This window comes from Lithobates pipiens, unplaced genomic scaffold (genome assembly GCF_037356315.1).
Source record: "Lithobates pipiens isolate NorthernLeopardFrog02 unplaced genomic scaffold, aLitPip1_a1.2 Scaffold_8, whole genome shotgun sequence".
NCBI lineage: Eukaryota > Metazoa > Chordata > Amphibia > Anura > Ranidae > Lithobates > Lithobates pipiens.
The window spans coordinates 508703182-508719690 of NW_027507903.1; positions in this window are offsets into that span (position 1 = coordinate 508703182).

A 16509-nucleotide genomic window follows, 5' to 3' on the forward strand; every position below is an offset into this window, starting at 1 on the left:
TTTTAAGTTGTAATCCAGCCAGTAGCTAGGGTTAAGGTAAATGGCGTCCTTTCGGACCCGTTCCCTATCCGTAATGGGACAAAACAGGGGTGCCCCCTGTCCCCTCTCATATTTGCCCTCACCCTTGAGCCACTGCTTAATAAAATACACCTGAATCCAGACATTAAAGGGTTACTGTGGCACCAACAGAACATAAATTGTCTACCTACACAGGTGACATTCTGTTTTACATGTCTGACCCCTTGATTTCTCTCCCCAATATTATGGTGGATCTGCAAGTTTTCAGCTCGAATTTTAAAATTAATTATAATAAATCAGAAATCTTGCCCTTTATCATGTCCTTGAGTTTCTGCACGCAGCTGCAAGCCTTGCTCTCATTTACCTGGTGCCGTACCTCCCTAAAGTACTTAGGTGTCCATAATTTGGCTCACTGCTCCCAGCTGTACACATGCAACTATGCCCCACTGCTTTCCACAATTAGAGCTGATCAACAGAGTTGGGATTGCATGACTTTCTCTTGGATGAGACGATTCAGTATCTTGAAAATGAATGTGTTGCTCCGTATTCTTTTTTACTTGCAAATGGTGCCTATCTCTCTACCCAGGTCTTTCTTCTCAACCCTCAACAGTCTGTTTTTAAAATATATAGGGAATAGGAAAAGCCCTCATTTAGCCCTTCGCACCCTGTAGCGCCCCAAACGGGTGGGAGGTATGGGCGTACCATAGTGTGTCCACTAAACTATGGATCCCCTCAAAAATGTTCTGGCTGGCTGCAATCTCTCCCATGCCCCCTGGCTCTCCCAGGAAGGCCTAGGACTGTCAGACCTTTTCTCTCCCACAGCCATCCATGTTTTGAAACTGTGGTATGTTCAAAATAATCAGGGACAGCTTGCCCCTCAATTTTCCCCTCTTACTCCCCTTAGGGGGATTCCCCTGGTTCATTCCAGGGGAATACCTCTTCTACTTCCAAACCTGGGCAGCTGATGGGGAGATGCGATGTGGCAGATTTGTGCAAGACCATGGATTATTGCCCCTGGCTACTCTGAGAGCACAGTGTGGTCGCTTTCCTCTTGATGACTGGCGTTACAGGCAGATCCAGCATTTTCTTTCTTTTCCACCATTCACTCTCCCACCTCAGTTTCCCTGTTCAAAAAGTTATGCATGTCGACCTCATGATTCTACATTTCATTTCTGTGTTGTATGGGATGCTGCAGTCTCTAGAGAACAGGGGAAAGCCTTTTTATATAAGAGAAGGGGAGTGGCACCTGCAGCATGTATTCCCTGAGACCCAACTTGACCACCTTTAATGCCTTAACCACACTAGTTTTGTGGACATGAAAATGCAGGAAAGTGGTTTTAAGTTGCTTACCCATTGGTATTGATTTCCCTCCCAGCTGGCTAGGATCTACCTGACTTTGCCAGAGTGTGGACATTGGGGAACATTTATACACATTTGGTGGGAGTGCCCCAAGTTACAACCCTACTCGCAGAGCATTAGATCCCAAGTCAAGGCCCCATTGGAACTCCTCCTTCATGTCCCGACCATCTCTCTCAGCCATTACCCTAAGTTTGTGCTGCCCCACCTTCTAAACGCAGCGAGGAGGCTAATTATGGTTTTCTGGAAGATACCTCATATTCCCAGTTGGGCAGACTGGATCAGCCTAGTGAACAATATCATGACTGCAGAGGAATGGATGGAGACATGTAAGGATCACTACAATAAATTCTACGGTATCTAGGCCACTTGGATACATTATGTTAGTAAAACGGCATTGGGCTCTCGGGTGGTTCAGCCTTATCTGACCCTTGCACCAGGCATGGTTGGGGCTACCTGAGACCTCTGACCCTTAGGGGCCACTGATTGTTTCAAGCAGACTCATATTTCTCTATACTTAGTTGAACCTGTTATTTTATATTATGCCGTAGAGTGCTACTTTGTTCCCCCCATTTCTCGTAGCCCTATCTGGATCTATGTCCACATTAAAGGTATTGAGTCCCCATAGGCTCTAATGTATGTAGGGTGATATGAGGATTCAAATTGTGTTAGCCCTTGTACACACAGTCAGACATTCCGACGGAAAATGTCCGATCGGACCATGTTGTCGGATAATCCGACCGTGTGTGGGCTCCATCTGACTTTTTCTGTCGGAATGTCCGACCAACAAAGTTTGAGAGCTGGATATAAAATTTTCCGAAAACATTATCCGATCGGACTTTGTCTGATCGTTTATAGAGAATTCCGATTTGACAAAGTGCCACGCATGCTCAGATCAAATTACGAGACCAAAGCTATTGGCTACTAGACTGAACATAGTCCCGTCGTAACGAACGAACGTCATCACGTTCCGAGCAATCGGATTTTCCGACAACTTTGTCCGACCATGTGTATGCAACACCAGTTTCGGACAAAATCAGTCAGAAAAAATCAGACGGATTTTGTGGTCGAAATGTCCGACCGTGTGCACAAGGGCTAAGTGTTTATCAGTTCTAACACCGTCCTGTTGCTTCCTGTCTCAATACCCCTTATTTAATTGTTCTCATATTCTCTCTGACTGTTACCTACTTGGACTTGTTTATTGTCTATTTTGCTCTAAAGTATATCTGTTCTGTGATTTTCCTTTTGTTTTTTACGATGGAAAAAATTTAAATAAATAAAGATTACATAAAAAAAAAAGAAAAAGATGGAAAAGGCCTGTATCCTTTACTTTTTGTTATGGAACAAAAAATTACAAATCATAGGTAATGGTGAGAAGGGTCAAAAATGGCTGCCTCCATTATTCTTAATTGCAATGATTCCTTTAAAAACCACCATTTTTTTGCATTCCCTTTTATTGCCATATGACAAAGGTACAGAACACTGTATCTAAGAGTAGAGACAGAGTGCACAGGAAGTTATCAGCTCAAAGGATTTCTGGCAGAATCAACAGTTATTTGTTTGCATCTACAGATATATAAAAATGCATTCAATGGGATATTTAACAGAACAAAAGGGAGAGAAAAAAAGAAGTTCACTGTTAGGGTTTACATACACTTTAAAAAATCAACTGCCAGTGCCAAATTATTTGTCCTCGGCATCCATAAACATTACCTGTGAAGGAGTTCCTCTTGTTGATGGCTGGCTCTGAAAGGGTTAATCCCTGCCGTTAACAATGAATTGCTGACATTTTTAGTGGATAAGTAGTTAAGTACCTCTCCCGTCACAGGTATTGTAGTCATAACAATCACAGACGCAATTCACGGAATTCTGGGCCCTTTCAAAATATTGTTGAGCAGAAATACTTCTAATCAGACGGGAGATAACAGCTTGACAGATGCAATGTCAAAGATGCGCTTGAGCAATCGGCATCCACCAACGGCACAGGCCGACGAGGCCTGTCATGGAGTCCTTGTCATGGATGGAGTCTACTGTATGTTTTTCTGATTGCAATTTCAGGTATTAGCAGGCCATATTAAGAAACCATAAGCTGGCCAAACACTGAAATTTGTCTGTTTCAGCAGAGACTAGCTGAAATTCCGATCAGTGTGTGGCCGTTCTTGCTCAACAGAAGTCAAATCAAAGGTGAGGGGGTGAGGAAATCATCTCAGAGAAGGAATCAAACCTACCCTCACTCTGCTAAATAAAATAAAAAAACTTTGGATGGAGTTTTATCTTATCGCCCAGCTGGTTGCAATAACCAATGCAAGATACCTTCTCCTTTAGCCCAAAGCCCATATAAGACATCTAACAATGGCTGTGTTGTTGTTCTCAGCCTATTGTTTGTTTTATTGAAGCTGAATATTTCCTTTCCAAATGTCTCTATCTAAAACTTTGAGCTTTGTCGGCTTTGTGGGTTGGCGTACTGAGTACTCCTTTATGTTTACTTTTTCTGAGATGTTTGACACATGGTGTCTGTCATCAATGCACATAGCAGGAAGAAGGTGAAAAGGGCGTCTCTTTATTCATGTACAAAACAGATAATGGATCGCTGCCATAAACATCTGTAACGTTTTCTTTTTTTATTTTGAAAGCAGAAGCAATCTCGTTTCAAATTTTTGGTGTGTGAGCACTTCCTTATGACATCACCTGTAGCCATGACAACCCGTGAACAACATGGTTGACAAAGACAGGAATGAATGTCACATGGGTCAAGGCAGTAATGCATGGTGATGTATAGGGGGGCTTTTATGTGAGGGGAAAAAAACTATCCGTAACTGTGAAATATTACATGATAGAATTAAATGTACACAAAACTTCATGTGGCTATTTGTTACCTGATTATTTAGTTTCATTAAAAAACTCATTAAGAGATTGTGCACGCCATGAAGCATCTGTGGCCTGACTTACTAAGTGTCTAGTTGAGCCAAAACAGAGTGCAAAAATTGTGATATGATCCCAAAGTGATTTATTAATGTCACAAATGTTAACAGGAAAAAAACTTCCAACGTATTTCGAGGACCACAATCCCTGCTTCATCAGGGCTACAGAAGACTCATAACTCTAAATTTTTTTATTTGTTTTTTTTTTCTGGGGGGGGGGAGGGCTGTTTTATGGACAGTTGTAGAATCCAAGTTTCACACTTACCCCTAACGCATGTGGTCAGACATTATAGCTGGCTTTTGTGTTCTTCACCTATACAGTGCATCCGGAAATTATTCACAGCACTTAACATTTTCCAAAATGGATTAAATTCATTATTTTCCTCAAAATTCTACAAACAATACCCCATAATGACAACGTGAAAGAAGTTTGTTTTGAAATCTTTACAAATTTATAAAAAAAAATCACATGTAAGTAGCACTAACCCCCGAAGGAGCTGCTGGTTATTTTTGGGCTTATCGTTACCTTCTGTTCTCCTTGTGACACGTCTAGGGGATGTCCCGTGGTAGATGGCCCAGTAACTTGAGACTGACAATAGATCCACTTGAATGGATTTTATTTGCGAACTCAGACAATTGAACAGTCTTTCAACTTGGGATCAGAGGGTTGGAAAGGAGGTTCAGGTACTCTTATGTCAAAGTCCAAAAAAAGTTAAAGAACTTGCTTACTTTGATTGCATCCAGAGAATAGCCATTCGCAGCTGGATGAGCACTCAGGTTGGACAGTCCCTCTCTCACAAGGCCTAGCAGCCAACAAGGTGCTTACTCAGGAACAGAATCTTTGTCACAGTCGTTGTTGCGGAACATGTAGGAAAACTAAGCTTTAGAACACTTGTAGTATACCTGGATCATTCAGCCTGCTTGGCGATATCCACAAGACCGGATTCTCTCAGTTACTTCAGCCCTTCCAGGCTCTTGTTGAGAAAACCAACCCGTATGTGGTGTTCTTCTAAAGAGTCCTCCCCTGGAATGTTCGAAGTACTCTGGGTCTCTCCCGAACCGGAGACGGCTCCCAACCACCTCAGAATCCTACTTTAGTTTCCTTGCCTCGGGCTAGCCAGCCCTGAGACATTAAAGTCGGGTAGATCCGTACCCCAGGCCATAGCCTTCCTGGGGGCTGGTCAGGAGGATCAGGACCATGTAATCAGCACTTCATACTGGACCGGAACCCCAAACCCCGTGACGTCCGCCAGAGGGCCACTCCCACTGATCTGGCTCTGAAAGAGAGTAACTTAAGTACCTAACCAGACCATAGTTCCACACCTGCCACAAGAGACAGGGCCCCCTGTGGCCAGGCTGAACATCTCACAGTCCAGACTGATGCAGAGGTTCAATTTAGGCAAATAAACCCAAACCAAACTGCAGTTTAAGTAAAGTTTAACTTTGAAAAACGCATAGCGGGTGCTCTTCAGGAGCCGCCGCTACATGTACATAAGTATTCACAGCCTTTGCCATGAGACTCAAAATTGAGCTCAGGTGCATCCTGTTTCCACTGATCATCCTTGAGATGTTTCTACAACTTGATTGGAGTCCACCTGTGGTATATTCAGTTGATTGGACATGATTTGGAAAGGCACACACTTGTCTATATAGGGTCCCACAGTTAACAGTGCATGGCAGAGCACAAAACAAGCTATGAAGTCCAAGGAATTGTCTGTATACCTCCGGGACAGGATTATATTGAGGCACAGATCTGGGAAAGGGTACAGAAAAACTTCTACAGCATTGAAGGTCCCAATGAGCACAGTGGGCTCCATCATCCATAAATGGAAGCAGTTTGGAACCACCAAGAATTCCAAGACACCTGGAGTGGGTCGTCAGGCCAAACTGAGTGATCAGGGAAGAAGGGCCTTAGTCAGGGAGGTGATCAAGAACCCGATGGTCACTCTGACAGAGCTTCAGTGTTTCTCTGTGGAGAGAGAAAAACCTTCCAGTGAAACAACCATCTCTGCAGCACTCCACCAATCAGGCCTGTATGGTAGAGTGGCCAGATGGAAGTCACTCCTCAGTAAAAGGCACATGACAGCCCCCCTGGAGTTTGCCAAAAGGCTCCTGAAGCACTCCCAGGCCATGAAAAACAAAATTCTCTGGTCTGTTAACACAAAGGATAAACACTTTTGCCTGAATGGCAAGCATAATGTCTGGAGGAAACCAGGCACAGCTTATCACCTGACCAATACCACCCCTACAGTGAAGCATGGTGGTGCCAGAATCATGCTGTGGAGATGTTTTTCAGCGGCAGGAGCTGGGAGACTAGTCAGGATCAAGGGAAAGATGTATGCAGCAATGTACAGAGACATCTTTGATGAAAACCTGCTCCAGAGCACTCTGGACCTCAGACTGGAGTGAAGGTGCATCTTCCAACAGGACAACAACCCTAAGCACACTGCCAAGATAACAAAGGAGTGGCTAAGGGGCAACTCTGTGAATGCCTTTGAGTGGCCCAGCCAGAGCCCAGACTTGAACCTGATTGAACATCTCTTGAGAGATCTGAAAATGGCTGTGCTCCAACACTTCCAATTCAACTTGATAGAGATTGAGAGGTCCTGTCAAGAAAAATGGGAGAAACTGCACAAAAATAGATGTGTCAAGCTTGTAGCATCATACTCAAAAAGACTTGAGGCTGTAATTGGTGCCAAAGGTGCTTCAAAAGGATTGGGCAAAGGCTGTGAATACTTTTCGGATGCACTGTAGCAGCCCCCTTTCCCATAAGGCAAGCAGGCCTAAGAGAACTCGGTTGTCCCCAGAACTTATACACAATGCTATAGTGCCTGGTTACCATGCTGGGGCAGGCATGAATTGAGCACAGCAAACAGGTACTTACAGTTGGCAGACAGGCAGAGTGGTATAATGAAAGTCCAAGCACAAGGCAGGCAAGGTTCAGAATAGTCAGGGTCAACTCTGTAGTCTAAAAGGCAGGCAGAGTTCAGAGAGTAGTCGATATACAGTCTGAGGTTGTCAACGAGGATATCCAAACTAGCAGAGCCGGGCAGACAGGGAGCTTGGGGCACGAGTATAAAACGCAATATAATAAGGAAGAGATTGCAGGTTTGGCTAGCTTAAATCAGGTTTGGTCTCCGCCCAGAGACTGGCCACATCAATCACCTTGCGGGTGGACAAAGAAAATGTATCACAGCTAAAACCAGGATGCTGGAATGAGACCAGCAGCTGTGATGCAGCAGGAGCCCTAGACACTCCTGAAACCAAGCCATTAGATTGAAAAAAAGACGGACCTCTTCTGGTCAAGGACCCTTATCCAATGCCTTGCTTCCATTTTTCCTGACTTAGTGGTGAGCCTCCAGGAATGTGTAGAACACCCGGTGTGCGTCTGTCTTTTCTCACACTCTAAAGGGCAAAAATATGAGTACGGTAAATTGGTTGGCGTAGACAAAATACTGTTCAAAGACTTTCATTATTGAATTACAAAGAATCCATCTTTTTTGCACAGCTGACACATGGCACAAAGTAAATGTTTAAGCAGCACCAATGTGTGTGTCATTTGCTGAAATTTTTGACTAGCGCTCAAGAATTCTGCGTTTTTGGTACAAATTTCTGTGGTCTGTCCCTCAGCCCTTTCTTTATAGGACTGTTTAGCTTAAGGCATATGTTGTGATCCTATTAGTGATATTGTTCAGCTGGCAGAGAGAAGGCCCAGTGACCATAATACTACAGAGGACCATAATGTGAAAAGCACACAAGAACTCCATTTTGATGTGGTGCGTGTAATAACATAGCAGTCAAAAAGCACCGTTTGGATAGTTGCGAGAAAGACACTGGCTGGCGTTTGCCATCGCTATTTCCATTTTTTCACGATGACTTAATACATTCAACGAAGCCCAGCCACATAACAGACATTCTATAAAGCAAAAAAATCTTCTAAAATGCCACTTAAAGGAGAATTTTGGCCCCGCGTGGGGATGTTTAGCCACAACATCCATAATCACAACATGGCATAGTAATAGGTGATTGAAAAAAAAACAACAACAACAACAGATGCACAAAATAAGAAAAACAAGATGCAATAACATCAGTGGTCTCTTATAAATAGAAACTGCTTTTTAGGAAATCATAAAAGACCTGATAGTACCCAATACGATGTATTTTGCCAAGGAATGTACTATGAGGAAAAATGAGGTCAAATTTTCCTTGGATGGTTAAAAATAGATAAAAAAGAAACCCTCATATTTTCCAGTTATTTACTGTGTTTGTGGGTGTTCCTCCCAGGCATGGCAGTTGTGGTAAGGGACACACTTGTCTCCAAAAAACGAGCTTAACACAACCCAATGGAAAGCTGCATTAAAGCGCAATTGTTGAAAACAATGCCTGATATCTATCCTTCTACCTCCAGAGACGAAAGTGTATTTAGCACACAGGCTGCATGGGAGAAAATCAATAATCTCCCCCATCCATGATAACCGCATGGATGGAGGAATTTCCACTGCAAGCCATTGTATTTAGCAGCTGCAGTACCAGTGGTTTCCTAACTACAGTGGTGGTGCTGCTGAGCAGTGACTGCATCCGATAGGATGCATGGTTCAGCTAAAAATTTTCTACATAACTTAGTCGATTTTTATCTCAACTTTTTTTGAGCCGGTGGTGCTTCTAGGGCCATCCACGGTCTGAATCGCATCCTATTCTGCAGGAATCGGCTGAAATTTCAGCCAACAATGACCAGCCTTAGGGTCATGTTTTTAAAGCAGTGATTTGACTTTTACCAAACATTCTTTGGTGATGAATCAATCACTCTTATTCAAAACACATGCACCGGGACGATTCACTTATAGTGAATGTTTGGTGAAGATCAGCTACACTGCTTTATAAAAGTGCAGAAAACCTAGGCAAAACTGTAATTTTGGTTGTATATAGAGTAGTGAAGGGTTCGTGCTTTCCTGGGATTCCAATAAAGCTTTATGCATTGACATACCTATTTAGACCCAGTCTGTTTGGGAAGTCACCTGTTACCTTGGCACCATCCACATGCAGCTTACGGTGATTCTAAAGGTAAACTGTTTTTTGAGGGAAAAATAAATAAAAGTTAGCAGCTACAAATACTGTAGCTGCTGACTTTAAATATATATGGACACTTACCTGTCCAGGGAGCCTGCAATGTCGGCACCCCTGCCGATCTTCGGATCGGCTGCCGGGTGCTGCCGCCACCAACTCTACTAATGAAAACCATTAGTGAAGCCTTTTAGCTTTTAGCTTCACAGACGGTTCCCTACTGTGCATGTGTGAAGCCCGCTGCACTTTCTAATTGGCCCGGTGGCGGAGATAGGTAGAAGGGGTCCAAACTTCCGAGGGATGGTGCCACTGTGCCATCTCCGAAAGTAGGGAAGGGGGACCTATCAAAAATAGGTACTCGTTCCCCTCTCCACCCTGAAAGGTGCCAAATGTGGCCCAGGAGGGGGGGAAGGAAGCAGATAAGCAGAAGTTACACTTTTGGGTGGAACTCCACTTTAATGCATTCTATATATTAAGGTAAAAAACCTCCTGCATGCAGCCCCCAGTCCAAATACTTACCTGAGCTTGATCTCAATCCAGCAATGTGCATGAGAGCAGCACTTCTCTCGGCTCTCTCTCTGCTCATTGTATAAAGCGGCAGCAGGAGTATCCATTGGCTGCTGCTGCTTTCAATCACAGCCAGCGAGGAGAGAGTGGGGGGCCTAGCTGCGCACTTTGTGTCAATGGGCACACAGAGCTGACTCGAGAGTAAGCACACATGGCCCGGTTTTGTCGCTGATATATCCTTAATGCCACATACACACGATTGGACTATCCGGTGGACAATTCGCCAGTGTGTGGGCTCCGGCGGACTTTTTCTTCCCAAAAGTCTGGCAGACTTTGAAAGAAGTCTTGACTCCGAGTCCGTCTGTGTGCTAGTCCGCCAGACTTTTGAAATGAACGGACTTGCTCACACACAGAGTAAAGTCTGTTCATTTTGAATGTGGCTCCAGGTAGACGGGACTAGCACAGGAAGTCAACGTCGCCGCCTCCATCAGCGAGATTGACACCTCGCGAGCCCCGTCGCCTGGTATGAACTTAAAGGGGAACCCCTACGCCGAAAACCCTTATCTGAGCAGGCAGCCCAGCCGGTCAGGGAAGGGGATGGGGAAGAGCGAGCGCCCCCCCCCCCCCCCCAGCCATACCAGGCCACGTGCCCTCAGCATGGGGGCGTGCTTTGAGGAAGGGGGGGGCCCTGCGGCTCCCCCACCCCAAAGCCCCTTGTCCCCATGTTGATGAGGACAAGGGCCTCTTCCCGACAACCCTGGCCATTGGTTGTCAGGGTCTGCAGGTGGGGGGCTTATCAGAATCCGGGAGCCCCCTTTAATAAGTGAATGAGTATGGGGTACGATGTATCCCTACCCATTCACCTGGGGAAAAAAGTGTACATAAAAAAAACACAACACAGGTTTTTTAAGTACTTTATTAGACAGCTCCGGGGGTCTTCTTCCGTCTTCATGGGGTCTTCTCGTGGGCTCCTCCGCTATCTTCTGCTCTTTTGCTAGCTCTTTTACTAGCGGAGGAGCCCGGATTTCTCCTTTGTTGCCGCCGCCGTCCGGGGGTCTTGTCCCGCTGTTCGGTTCTTCTTGCCGGGCCTCCGCTTTCTTCTTCCAGCTCTTTAACAAGCGTTGGCTCGGTTTTGTCGCCTTCTTCTTTTTCTCTTCTTCTTCTTCTTCCTTCCGATGTTGACACGACGCTCTCTCTAGCCTTAATGGCAGGGACGCGTTGTGCGGTGACGTATATAGGGATAAGGGGTGGGATCACCGGGTGATGTCACATGGTGACCTTATGATGCCACAGTCCGAGCATCCTCCCTTATCCCTATATAAGTCGCCGCACAACGTGTCCTTGCCATTAAGGCTGGAGAGAGCGTTGTGTCAACATCAGAAGGAAGAAGAAGAAGGCGGCGGCGACCGCTACAAGACCGGGCCAACACTAGTTAAAGAGCTGGAAGAAGAAAGCGGAGGCCCGGAAAGAAGAACCGAAGAGTGGGAAAAGACCCCCAAAGTCGGAAGAAGACCCCGAAAGTCAGAAGAAGACCCCCGGACGGCAGCGGCAACGAAGGAGAAAGCCAGGCTCCTCCGCTAGTAAAAGAGCTAGCAGAAGATAGCGGAGGAGCCCGGCGAGAAAACCCCATGAAGACAGAAGAAGACCCCCGGAGCACACGGCCTGGTACGGCTCAGGAGGGGGGGCGCTCGCTCATCCCCACCCCCTTTCCTGACCGGCCGAGCTGCGTGCTCGGATAAGGGTCTGCTATGGACTTTGGGGGGGCCCCCACAGCGTTTTTTCAGCGTAGGGGTTCCCCTTTAAATCCATACCAGGCGACGGGGCTCACGAGGTGTCAATCTCGCCGATGGAGGCGGCGACATTGAATTCTTTCGCTAGTTCCGTCTACCTGGAGCCACGTTCAAAATGAACGGACTTTACTCCGTGTGTTCATTTCAAAAGTCGTTTGGAAAGTCTGGCGGACCTCCGCTGCAAAGTCCGGTGGGTTGTCCGCTGGACTTAGTCTGCCGGATAGTCTGATCGTGTGTACGTGGCATAAGAATCACTGAAAGCACAGTTCACACTGCTGCGACTTTGTTGCTTAACAAGTTGCTCCCTTACTTAGAAAAAGGTTCCTGCACTTCTTTGGGGCAAACTCAACACCAGTGTTAAATTCGTTGACTAAATTAATACTATTTTAGTCTACTAAAATAGGACTAAATCTAAAATTACATTTTAGTCAAAAGACTAAAATATGACTAAAACTAAAATGGCATTTTAGTCAAAAGACTAAAACTAAATTTAAATTTGACATTAAAATTAACAGTGGTCTGTAGTGCATGTTCAAACCTTAATACCATACATAATAACATATTCAATTTAACTACACCCATTAGATTTTAGACGACTAAAATGATTTTAGTCGACTAAAATGATTTTAGTCGACTAAAATGTACTGGAGATTTAGTCGACTAAAACAATTGCAGAAGACTAAAATGGGACTAAAACTAAATTGCCATTTTACTCAAAAGACTAAAACTAAATCGAAATATGCTGCCAAAATTAAAACTTCTCAATACAACTTGCATTGACTTCTGTTAACCATTTCAGCCCCTGAAGGTTTTACCCCCTTCATGACCAGGCCATTTTTTGCGATACGACACTATACCCAAATAAAACTGTGCCCCTTTTTGCCCCACAAATAGAGCTTTCTTTTGGTGGTATTTGATCACATCTGCGGTTATTATTTTTTGCGCTATAAACAAAAAAAAGTGCCAATTTAACCACTAAGCGTCCGCACTATAGCCGAAAGATGGCTACAGCGTGGACTCCAATTTCTGGGAGGACATCCCTAGATGTCCTCTTGTTTATTCCTCCTCTGCGTGCCGCCGCAGGCGCGCATCTGGGGAAATTCTGCGTTGGCCGTGGCCCTTGGACACAGCCAATCACAGATCGTGCTAAATGGCCAATCATAGCATCATTTAGCACTCGATCTGAGTGTCCAATGAGAGATGATCTCATATGTAAACACATGAGATCATCTCTCATTGCTGGCTCTCCCTCCTCAGACAGAGACAGTGTGAGAGGAGGGAGAGTGAACGGCTGCAGCATGAGTGAAAAAAAAATTAAAATAAAGTGCCCACAGTACCTGTCAGTGGCATCTGTCTCCAGTGCCATCTGTCCCCAGTATCACCTGTCCCCAGTGCCACCTGTCTGTGCCATCTGTCCCCAGTGCCACATATAATTGCCATTTGTCATCAGTGTCATGTGTCATCAGTGCTACCTATTGGTGCCGTCTGTCATCAGTGCCACGTATTAGTGCCATCTATCATTAGTGCCATGTATTAGTTCCATCTGTCATCAGTGCCACATATTAGTGCCACATGTCATCAGTGCTACATATTAGTGTCATCAGTGTCACATGTCATCAAGGCCACCTGTCAGTGTCACATCTGTTATCAGTGTCACGTGTCATCAGTGCCACGTATCAGTGGCATCTGTCATCAGTGTCACATGTCATCAGTGCAACGTATTAGTGCCATATGTCATCGGTGCCACGGATTAGTGGCATCTGTCATCATTGCCACGTATTAGTGCCACATGTCATCAGTGCCACATATTAGTGCCATCTGTCATCAGTGCCACATATTAATGCCATCTGTCATCAGTGTCACGTGTCATCAGTGCCATGTCAGTGTCACGTGTCATTGTCCTGGTGCTCCAGGGCCTTCAAAAGTGTAATAGGTAGTCAACAAGTTAGATGTGTAATTTATGCTCCTAGAACACGTGACGGCGCTCCCTGCATGTTGGGCCTCTCTAAGGGGCCAGGCTGTGAAAAAGTCCCACACATGTAGTATCATAATACTCAGGAGGAGTAGCAGAATGTATTTTGGGGAGTCATTTGTGGTATACACATGCCAGGTGTGAGAAATAACCTATTACAATGACAATTTTGTGGAAAAAAAATCTTAATTTTGCAAAGAATTGTGGGAAAAAAATTATAACATTTAAAACCTCACCATGCATCTTACTAATTACCTTACTACTTTCAAAAAACTGGTTATTTGGGGGGTATTTGTACTTTCCTGGCTTGTTCAGGTTGCAAGAAATGAGATAGGCCACCAGTACATCAGGTGGGATAATTTTTTTATGATTGCACCACAGCTTGTAGACTCTCTAAGGCCTCTTTCACAGGGCTGATCTGTTCAGGTCCGCCTGTCAGTTTTTCAGGCGGACCTGAACAGATGCTCCATAGAGGTCTATGGAGCGTCAGATGTCAGCGGTGACATGTCCGCTGACATCCGACCCGCTCCAATCCGAAAAAGTAGGGCGGAGGAAAAACCTACTTTTCCATCCGTCATTGGATCGGGTGACGACGGACTCTGTGGTTCGTCATCACCCGATCTTCCATAGGGGAGAGTGGCGCTCTGACAGGTCCCTCCCTGCGCAGTGTGCAGAGACGGACCTGTCATCTTCCTGCTCAGCAAGTATGGCCGTTGGTTGTCGGGGTTTGCGGGTGGGGGGCTTATCAGAATCCGATAGCCCCCTTTAATAAGGGGCCCCAAGATTCCGGCCCCCACCCTATGTGAATGAGTATGGGGTACGATGTACTATCTGGCGGACTTTGCAGTGGAGGTCCACCGGACTTTTCAAACGAGCGGACTTGCACAGACACGAACGGACTTTCCGGCAGACTAGGTCCGGTGGACAATCCGCTGGACTTTTGGCGGAGGCCCAACGAACTTTCCAAATGAACGGACTTGCCCACACATGGACTAAAGTCCATTCATTTTGAACTTGACTTCAGGTACGACTGGACTAGAGAAGAAAGTCAATCTCGCCACTTCCATCGACGAGATTGACACCTTGCTAGCCCCGTCACCTGGTATGGGTTTTAAGCGTAAACCCCTATGCTGAAAAAACAGCGTGGGGGTTCCCCAAAGTCCATACCACTCCCTTATCCGAGCACGCAGCCCGGAACGAGCACCCCCCTGAACTGTACCAGGCCACATGCCCTCAACATGGGGGGGGTGGGTGCTTTGGGGAAGGAGGGCGCCCTGCGGCCCCCTCACCTCAAAGCACCTTGTCCCCATGTTGATGAGGACAAGGGCCTCTTCCCGACAACCCTGGCCGTTGGTTGTCGGGGTCTGTGGGTGGAATACAGAATTTAATAAGATCCCAGCCCCCACCCTATGTGAATGAGTATGGGGTACATCGTACCCCTACCCATTCCCCTGAGGGAAAAAGTGTCAATAAAAAAAACACACTATACAGGTGTTTAAAGTAGTTTATTAGGCAGCTCCGCGGGTCTTTTTCCGACTTCCGGGGTCTTGTTACGGCTTCTAGGGTCTCCTTCCGACTTCTCCACGCTTTCCAGTTCGTCTCGCTGGGCTCCTCGTCGTGTCAACATCGGAAGGACAGAAGAAGGAAGAAGAAGAAGAACCGGAAAGCACGGAGAAGTCGGAAGAAGACCCCCTCCTAATAAACTACTTTAAACACCTGTGTAATGTGTTTTTTTATTGACACTTTTTCCCTCAGGTGCATGGGCAGGGGTATGATGTACCCCATACTCATTCACATAAGGTGCGGGCCGGGATCTGGGGGCCCACTTATTAAAGGGGCTCCCGGATTCCGATAAGCCCACCACCCGCAGACCTCGACAACCAACGCCCAGGGTTGTCGGGAAGAGGTCCCTGTCCTCATCAACTCATCCTCGCTTGTCCCCACCCCCTTTCCTGACCGGCCGAGCTGCGTGCTTGGATAAGGTTCTTGTATGGACTTTGGGGGGACCCCCATGCCGTTTTTTCGGCGTAGGGGGTTACCCTTAAAACCCATACCAGGCGACGGGGCTCGCAAGGTGTCAATCTCGCCAATGGAAGCCGCAAGATTGACTTCCTTCTCTAGTCCCATTGTACCTGAAGTCACGTTCAAAATGAGCGGACTTTAGTCCATGTTTGGACAATTCCGTTTATTTGGGAAGTCCGGCGGACTATCACACAGATGAGCGGATTGTCCACTAGAAAGCCTAGTCTGGCAGACAATTTTGAAGCAAGTCTTCTTTCTAAGTCAGTCGGACTTTTGGGAAGAAAAAGTCTGCTGCAGCCCACACACGGTCGATAGTCTGATCGTGTGTACGCAGCATTAGTCCCATTGTCAAGTTTTTATTGCTGTCTGTGTCCCCGTTGGGGACACTCCACCTTGGTTTGTACTGATGACTTCTGTTACTAATAGAGAATGTCATGGGAAATGCAACATCAGTTGTCCCCAGAAAAAGAGGTAAAGGAAAACATTTTAGTTAGGACATCAGGAACAGGCAGTGTTGTCAGTTCTTTTTGAGCTCCTCACTGCTGGACTGCAGAACCCCCCCTCCCCTTTTTCATCTCCATAACATGGCTCTGTAGTCCAGCAGGGAAGAATTGTCAGGGCTGCCATTACTGCCTGAGATTTCAGTGTAGCAGAGGCAGAGTTGTCAGATTACTACAGGAAAATAGGAACTACAGTAATACCTTGGGGCATAATTCGTTCCAGAAGCATGCTTGTAATCCAAAGCACTTGTATATCAAAATAATAGGAAATAATGGAAACTCAGATAATCCGTTCGTCAACCACTGCTGGTCTATGCAGGACCGCATGTGGCCAGAGGTGCGGGGGCGTCGGAGACACTTGG